We start from the raw sequence: 8,151 nt of genomic DNA on the forward strand, positions 1-8,151 counted from the left end.
GTATTGCAAAGAAGTATATTAAAAACTAAATTTTACAAATATACATATATTTATGAGATAGGAATTAAACTTTAAATATTATCTTTTATTTAAACACATTATCTATTCATGTTGTGATATTAATAATTCAATTAATAATTACTAATAGTATTGTGATAGATTACTACTAAATATAACTTAATTAATTATTCTTTTCATTACTTTTTATTATAAAAATGTATTTATTTAACAATAAGTTAAACGATGTAGTTCTTATCTCTTATAAGTCAACACGTTCCTATTTATTATAAGTCAAAATGTAATTTATTTTTTATTTACAAGATGTGTTGATCCTTTAGAATACTATTGCTTATTAAACGTTCAAATTTTTTATTTGTTATTATTTTCGTAAATACAATAAAAAGTAATAAATATTAAGATGTCCATTTATATATTTTATTTCTTCATACAGTTTATTTAAAGACTGCTATAAAAACTAATATACTTTATTACAAATATTTATATATATGTACACACACACACACACACACACACACACACGCACACACGCACACACGCACACACGCACACACGCACACACGCACACACGCACACACGCACACACGCACACACGCACACACGCACACACGCACACACGCACACACGCACACACGCACACACGCACACACGCACACACGCACACACGCACACACGCACACACGCACACACGCACACACGCACACACGCACACACGCACACACGCACACACGCACACACGCACACACGCACACACGCACACACGCACACACGCACACACGCACACACGCACACACGCACACACGCACACACGCACACACGCACACACGCACACACGCACACACGCACACACGCACACACGCACACACGCACACACGCACACACGCACACACGCACACACGCACACACGCACACACGCACACACGCACACACGCACACACGCACACACGCACACACGCACACACGCACACACGCACACACGCACACACGCACACACGCACACACGCACACACGCACACACGCACACACGCACACACGCACACACGCACACACGCACACACGCACACACGCACACACGCACACACGCACACACGCACACACGCACACACGCACACACGCACACACGCACACACGCACACACGCACACACGCACACACGCACACACGCACACACGCACACACGCACACACGCACACACGCACACACGCACACACGCACACACGCACACACGCACACACGCACACACGCACACACGCACACACGCACACACGCACACACGCACACACGCACACACGCACACACGCACACACGCACACACGCACACACGCACACACGCACACACGCACACACGCACACACGCACACACGCACACACGCACACACGCACACACGCACACACGCACACACGCACACACGCACACACGCACACACGCACACACGCACACACGCACACACGCACACACGCACACACACACACCCCCACCCCCCCACACACCACACACACACACACACACACACACACACACACACACACCACACACCACACTACATGTATATACAAAAGTTGACTAATTTCTCTCTTCCAAATTATTATTTGTAATTATTTCCATTAATCGATTTTTTTTTATATTTCCTTCTTGTTTTAGATCATTTGTGATAGCCATTGGTTCCATTTCGTTTAGTATGTCATTCACAACAATAGGAATTTCGATAGCATCATTTTTCAATAAACAAATGTTGTGTAATATACAACAACTTAGTATATAATATGGAACTAAATCTGTCCTTGTCATTGGCAATTTATCCAATAAATAACGCCATCGTCCTTTCAGTAATCCGATTGCTCTTTCTATGATTACTCGGGCAGATGACAAACACTTATTAAATTCCTTCTGTCTTCTGGTTAAATGGCCATTATCATAGAAAGGTACCATGACATTTTTTTGTATGGTATACGCTGCATCACCCAATAAGTGACTATCCTCAGGAAAAAATTCTGGAGTACAAAATCGTTGTACTCCAGAATAAAGAAATACTCGCATGTCATGTACACAACCTGGCATTCCAGCAAAGACATGAATGAAAGACAAATCATCTTTACAAATTACCTAAAAGAAAAATATTTTTATTAATAAACATTTCGCTGCTTCTAGATGTTGTTTATTTAATTTATATAGTTTGTAATATTTTTATTATATCTTAAATTAGGATATCTATAATAAACAAGAAAAATATACTTTTGCCTACTTGTAACTGTATGGAGAATCTGCCTTTTCTGTTTATATAGCTATTAGCATCTCTTTTTGGTCGAGCAATGTTTATATGTGTCCCATCAATGACACCTAAAATTTTTGGAAATCCATACAATCTTTACATATTTGTCCATATTGTTTGAGCTTCTCCATAAGTAGGCCATCTGATAAAAACATTTCGAAGACTATATAATGCTCGAACAACTCTTTTGACGCTAACCCATGCAGTTGATCTGGCAACACCAAATCTTTCGCATATGGAGCGATAAGAATCTGGTGTTGCCAAAACATAAATAGCTATTAGTAGCTGTTTTGTTGCATTAATTTGTTCTCTTCCATGAAATGGAGGTAATTCTAATTTGGGTCCAATTAAATGCAACACAAAATAAAAAGTATTACTTTCCATCCTGTAACAAATAATATCTCTCACATATTATATATATTAAATTAATAAAAACGTATATTTTATATTAATATATAATGATATTAAATAAAGTGACAATTTACCTAAAATGTGACTTAAACTCAATATTTGTATATCTTGTAACATTATTTTCTAAATAATCTGTTATTTTTGGTACTATTCTTCTTTCACCTCTATTATTATCTCTATTATCGAATAAAATATTTTGTAATTCTTCATTATTATCATCACTGTCTGAAGAAGAGGAACTACTTGAAGATTCAAACATATTTTCAAGTAAAATATACTCTTCCATGATATCTAATTGCAACAAGTAGGATAAAATTTCAGCAGTCGAGCAGTCCCAGTGGCAGAAACGAAACGCAGCACTGGGACTGGGAATTTTCAATGCTGCCAATCTTATTTTTTTTCCCAATACCAAAAAATATATTTTCGAACGCACCCTAGGATTAAGTAAGAGAAAGTTTTCCAGAATTTATTGGTAAATCTCTATTACATTCCAAAGAAAAATAGTAAAATTTTCACCATATTCTCACAGTTCCGTTAAAATATGTGTGTACTATAATACTATGTGGCTTCCTAAGTAAGATTGTGACCGGACGGCACGAGTTGAGCCCGATTCCGGCGGATAATATTCCTATCAAACGGTCGCCACTCGGTTTTACCTTAGTCTACCGAGAAGGTAAGTTTGCCTCAACGCCCCGATTATTTGCAAGACGCTAATAGGATTTATTTGTTTCAGAAGGATGTCCCTGATGGATCACCGTTGCTGCTTCTCATCCCTGGATCCTCGCTTTACATCGCATACCAGATAGAGGTAATTAAGAATAAAATTATTATATATTATTTATTTGAATTTTTATTTCAGACTGATGTCCCTGGTGGATCACCGTTGCTGCTTCTCATCCCTGGATCCTCGCTTTACATCGCATACCAGATAGAGGTAAGAGTAGCTAGGCAATATATACTTCTACACTCAGTGCGAATTGCGGGGGTCGGGGGGGGGAACGTTCCCCGCGGGGGGAACGCCATAAGAGATGGGCGAGGGGGGTCCAGGAGGAGCAGGTGGTGGGGGTAAAAGTGGGGGAAAAAAGGAGTGGGGACGGACGAGGAGTGGGGGAAGAATTCCACTTCTGGCCTCAAGTACTCTGGAGGGGAGCGGGGAAGGGGGGTACCGCGATACCGACGGTGCGCGAGGAGGGAGCGTCGTCGATCGCGGCGAGGCGCGTACTGTCGCCCGGGTCGGACGTGGTTTCCGGCCGCCCGTTTTTTTTAAACGGCGAAAATCGCGAGTCGTCCTCCCGCGAGAGGGAGCGTCGATCGCGCGCTTTTTCGCTCCGACGGGCCGGACGCGGTTTTCCGACGTATCGAGAGAGAGATCGAGAGAGAGAGACGATACCGCTCTCTTCGTTCACCCCAAACCGTTACGTTTCGCTAATAATATTTTTTTATCGCGCGTCCGAACTCGTTCAAGGTCACTTTCGACGTCGCGTCCTCCCGCGAGGGGGAGCGTCGATCGCGCGCTTCTTCGCCCCGACACGGGCCGGAATTATTTTTAATAAATTATTTTTTATAAAATCAATTTTTAGTGGGTAATAGACGTTCCGAGCACGGGGATGTTACACATTTATGATACGATACAGTGGGAGATGCAGTTACATGGGAAGACATCTCTGGTCTTTTGCCCGCCGGAGGTTAGTATGTTCATTATTAATAGCATACATAATTTTTAAAAGTACATACAGTATTTAATAATGTGTGTTTTTCAGCATGTTATTTCAACTCAAATCAGTGTAAAGGGCTACGTTAATAAAGACCTACAAGCGTGGACACAAGCGGAGAGGCGGTGCCGACGAAAAGACGTCGATTATTTGTGGTACGATACGTCGTACCGCTGAGACATCGCGGCCATTTACCACGTGCCGGATGTTTTTGACCTGACGCGTCTCTTCGGGCTCCAGCTCTATGAGGAGGAGCCTGAAGAACAAAAAGACGTCGATTATTTGTGGTAAGATACGTCGTACCGCCGAGACATCGCGGCCATTTACCACGTGGCGGATGTTTTTTGACCTGACGCGTCTCTTCGGGCTCCAGCTCTATGAGGAGGAGCTTGAAGATTGGAATCAAAATAAACCTTACTATTTATAATACTTTTTATAATATTTTTTTATAATACTATTTATAATACTATTTATAATACTTTTTATAATACTTTTTTATAATACTTTTTTATAATACTTTTTTATAATACTTTTTTATAATACTTTTTTATAATATTTTTTATATTTTCATAAAAAGTTATCTTATAAATATACAAAATATATTATAGAAAACGAGCGTCGATGTCAATTTTTTTCCTATTTCCATGTGCTCTATCCCACCTACGTTTTTTCTCTCTCGATCTTACTCGCGTCTTCTCATACGCATGTTCTCTCAATCCCATTTATCGTAAAATGGTTTTATCGTATAGTAAAAAAATCAATTCCGATGAATGTGTACAATTTTTTATTAAGGTAGTTCGATGATGAAACAACTTTTTGCCAAAAAAAATGATATGTTTTATATCGAAAGAAGGAACTTTCATGAATCGCTTAAGCCCAGAAAAAAAGATAATTCACTTTCAAATTATGTGATTTTAACATTGGTCTAATAGGAAAAAAGAGGTATTTTTTCTATGAATAACACAAGTCTGCGAAAAAAATCTTTTGCCAAGAATGTTCAGCGAGTCGATCCATCTGTACGATCTCTGAAGCGTGAAGAGCTTCCACATGTCGTTCTTCAACGCGACGTTGCGCACGTCGGCGTTGTAGAATTCCTTTCCCTTGTCCGTCTGCAGATTCTCAGGGCACCGCGCGTCCTCGCGAAAGATCTTTCGCAGAGCCGTCGCGACCTCCTTTCCGCTCTTGGTCTTGAGCGGGATCGCCCAGGCGTACTTGCTCAGCACGTCGATGACCGTCAGAATGTAATTGTTACCCGCGTTTTGGCGCGAATAGGGACGCATCTCGACCACGTTGGCCTGCCACAGATCGTCGTAACCGCGCACCACGACGCGGCGACGGGGGAAAGTTCTTCCTCGCCGACGCGTGCAGTTCCTCCACGAGTCTTCGTTTCTCCACGCTCATTTTTGTTTGATAATCCGTAAAACGGTTTTGATCGCGATGAGTTCGACCTCGAGCTTATCTGTCACAGCAACGAACTCTTTTTTAAACTCTTTTATTACATCACTCAAAGTCTTTCCGAGCTCCGTGATCGCTCCCTCGACGAAGCTCCTGTTGGCCGCGTCGGCGCCGACTTCCGGCGCGGCTACGCGTCGTGTCTTGCGTCCCGACGCGTCGTAGGAATCCTGAGCGTTCAAACGGAGCGCGACGCTTTCCAGCGCCGCGATTTCGTTCCCCAATTCTCGGATCGCGTTGTTATTTTTAATCTTTTCGATCAAAACGCTTTTCAGTTGCCCAATCGTGCCCTCTACGTAGCTCCTGTTCGTCGCGTCGGTGCCGACCTCCGGCGCGGCTAAGCGCCGTATCTTGCGCTCTCTCGCGTCGTAGGATTCCTCGTCCAAACGGAGCGCGTCGTTCTTCAGCGTCGCGTTTTTCTTCTCGATCTCACCGGTCACGACTTTCCTGAGCCGTTCGATCGCGTCCTCGACGTAACTCCTGTTCGTCGCGTCGTCGCTGTCCTCCGGCGCGGCTACGCGTCGTATCTTGCGTCCCGACGCGTCGTAGGAATCCTGAGCGTTCAAACGGAGCGCGACGCTTTCCAGCGCCGCGATTTCGTTCCCCAATTCTCGGATCGCGTTGTTATTTTTAATCTCTTCGATCAAAACGCTTTTCAGTTGCCCAATCGTGCCCTCTACGTAGCTCCTGTTCGTCGCGTCGGTGCCGACCTCCGGCGCGGCTAAGCGCCGTATCTTGCGCTCTCTCGCGTCGTAGGATTCCTCGTCCAAACGGAGCGCGTCGTTCTTCAGCGTCGCGTTTTTCTTCTCGATCTCACCGGTCACGACTTTCCTGAGCCGTTCGATCGCGTCCTCGACGTAACTCCTGTTCGTCGCGTCGTCGCTGTCCTCCGGCGCGGCTACCCGCCGTATCTTGCGCTCCCTCGCGTCGTAGGAATCCTCGCTCACGAAGAGCGCGTTGTTGCGCGTGTAATTGCGCAGAGACTCGATCGAGGAGCGCAATCTCACCGTGGACGCACCGTCACCGTTGCTCCGATTCGTCAGAGACATGCCGAATTTGTTCACGGACATCGCGCGCGAGGAGGCGCCGGGAGCGCGCCGCGATTCGTACTGCCGTCGCGATCCGCGCTACCGACATATTTTGTATTTTTTTCTCTACGTGAAAAAAAAACAACGAACGATGTCGTTCCTCTTCACACGCGCCTATATATTCCACAAAACAACGAACGATGTCGTTCCTCTTCACGCGCGCCTATTCCACAATTTCCACAGTGTACATTTCGATCTACCGAGTGCGCAAAAATGGTCGGTCGCGAGAACGCGATAAACATTGCGTACCGCCGAATGCGTAAGAATGGTCGGTCGCGGTACCTCTTAATTGAACAAACAGAGAAACGGCGAACGATTGACGAGAGAGCGAGACGGGGAAGGAGCGATAACGCGGAGACGCTTCAGCGCGAATGACCCGACGAGCCGCTGCGGCGCGAGTGAGCGATAACGCGAGGTGCGGTTACGAGCGATAACGCGAGTTGTTCCAATAATGTTTTTTTTCTTTTTTCTATTTTTTTCTTACGTATTGTATAAATATAAAAAATAACATTTTTATAAATAATGAAAATTTTTTATGAAGCATACGGATATTATAACATAAATTTATACGACTACATGTAACATAAAATTATTTTACTGTAAACACCCACTTTTTTATAATTTTTTTCTCTACGTGAAAAAAAAACAACGAACGATGTCGTTCCTCTTCACGCGCGCCTATTCCACAATTTCCACAGTGTACATTTCGATCTACCGAGAGCGCAAAAATGGTCGGTCGCGAGAACGCGATAAACATTGCGTACCGCCGAATGCGTAAGAATGGTCGGTCGCGGTACCTCTTAATTGAACAAACAGAGAAACGGCGAACGATTGACGAGAGAGCGAGACGGGGAAGGAGCGATAACGCGGAGACGCTTCAGCGCGAATGACCCGACGAGCCGCTGCGGCGCGAGGTGCGGTTACGAGCGATAACGCGAGTTGTTCTAATAATGTTTTTTTTTCTTTTTTTTCTATTTTTTCTATTTTTTTTCTTACGTATTGTATAGATATAAATAACATTTTTATAAATAATGAAAATTTTTTATGCAGCATACGGATATTATAACATAAATTTATACAACTACATGCAACATAAATTATTTTGTCGCGAGAACGCGATAAACATTGCGTACCGCCGAATGCCTAAGAATGGCCGGTCGCGGTACCTCTTAATTGAACAAACAGAGAAACGGCGAACGAT

At 43.7% G+C, this 8,151-nt stretch overlaps 1 pseudogene; it reads right to left on the minus strand.

Annotated features, from left to right (window-relative positions):
- Window positions 1-2,099: 2,099 nt before the first annotated feature.
- LOC143896462 (uncharacterized) lies at window positions 2,100-3,129 on the minus strand (annotated as a pseudogene).
- Between the last annotated feature and the right edge of the window lie 5,022 nt (window positions 3,130-8,151).

The sequence above is a fragment of the Temnothorax americanus genome, unplaced genomic scaffold (genome assembly GCF_048541705.1).
Source record: "Temnothorax americanus isolate GAGA-0224 unplaced genomic scaffold, ASM4854170v1 Scaffold184, whole genome shotgun sequence".
NCBI lineage: Eukaryota > Metazoa > Arthropoda > Insecta > Hymenoptera > Formicidae > Temnothorax > Temnothorax americanus.